Genomic DNA, 1,420 nt, shown 5'->3' with positions numbered 1-1,420 from the left:
AGAAACAAACAGACGTGCAATCATCGCTAAATGCACTTTTGTACAGGAGTATCTCCTCTTGCACTTCACAGTATGCACTTTTATCTTATCTTGCACTTTATATATCGTAGCTGCTACATTGTACTGCCATGTGGTAAATGCTTGTATGCTGCTCGTGCTGTTTCTGCATATCATGTATTTATTTTTGCTATGTATATAAATGTCATGTTCTTATATGTTGTATGTCACGGGACTACGGATGGCAATTAGCTCAAAGTTAAAATCCGGCTAATTTACACTTGTAAGCATTATTTTTGTTTTAAAGTGTTCATCAATGTGCACTGTCCCGGTTCAAATAAACGATACAAAAAAAAATCTAATTATATAGTAATACATTTTGCTGTATAAATATGTGCATAGTTTTCAGGTAAATAAATGTTATACGACACAAGGCACAAGAAAAGGAGCCCAATATGAGTGTTGGCAATCCGGCAGACACTACTAATACATACATACAATAATAACAGTAACAAATTATTAAATATGAAAACTGAAGAAAGAAACTACAAAAAACGTAAGAAATATTGACTAATTTTGCTGTATAAATGTACAGTTTGCAGGGAAATACATTTGTTAATGGTACAAGGTAAGCCCACTATTCATGACTATTAATTAGCATATCACTACAATTGTTAAGAAAGAAAGAGAAAACGTTCAAATATAAGCTAGAAAATGTGCTCACTATTATGCGCGTGACTCCAAATCAGCAAACCCACGGACACCGACGGACGTGGAGTGACGCGTCATGTACTGTCTCTCTCGCTCTCTCTCTCTTTCTCTGACTCCTCGCGGATGACTTTGTGCCAACAGTCGTTGGTCGGAGGCAGCGCGCGCACAGTGAGCGTCTTTTTCTCAATTCTTATTTTTCCTTAAAAATACGCGGATTTCCCTCAGTTTCACTTCACAATCCGGGATATTATAAGAGGTAAAATGCCCTGAGAGACGTACAGCTGCTCTGGAGACGGTGGGCGGTTTCGTGCGTAAATCCTCGGGCAGCAGGTGGATGAGAGGCTGCCGCGATGGAGCACATGGACTCCAAATTCTCCCCTAAAGGACTCTTTAAACACCACGGACTTTACATGAAGGGGACGTTTTAAAATCTAAGTGAAAGTAAGTGATGCTGTTGAATTTGTCGTGCGGATTTGTTACGAAGTGCGTAATTTAAGTCCTTATCTGAAGGCATTTAAAAAGCACTTTTTTTGCGCACTTTTTACGCAATCCTTGTTTGTGATTCATGACGCAGCAGTGAGCTCGTGTTTTGGTAATTAGCAAACAAATTCAATTAGACAGGGAGCAAATGCATTTAAATCCTAAACATGTGCTTAAATTAATGCGTGTTGATTTTTAGGAGGAGATGCTCCTCCATGGAACAGGTGCAGGC

The 1,420-nt window shown here is 39.0% G+C and overlaps 1 protein-coding gene across 1 annotated transcript in view; it reads left to right on the top strand.

Moving 5' to 3' along the window:
• Nucleotides 1-910: 910 nt before the first annotated feature.
• Nucleotides 911-1,420, top strand: part of sstr2a (somatostatin receptor 2a) — a 6,994-nt gene continuing 6,484 nt past the window's right edge. The window contains 1 exon segment of the mRNA XM_034132319.1: nt 911-1,149. The gene's annotated coding sequence lies outside the window, so the exon portion shown is untranslated.

Source organism: Trematomus bernacchii, unplaced genomic scaffold (assembly GCF_902827165.1).
Source record: "Trematomus bernacchii unplaced genomic scaffold, fTreBer1.1, whole genome shotgun sequence".
Taxonomy (NCBI): domain Eukaryota; kingdom Metazoa; phylum Chordata; class Actinopteri; order Perciformes; family Nototheniidae; genus Trematomus; species Trematomus bernacchii.
The sequence above is the reverse complement of the archived record's forward strand: the minus strand, read 5'-3'. Positions and strand labels throughout refer to the sequence as shown.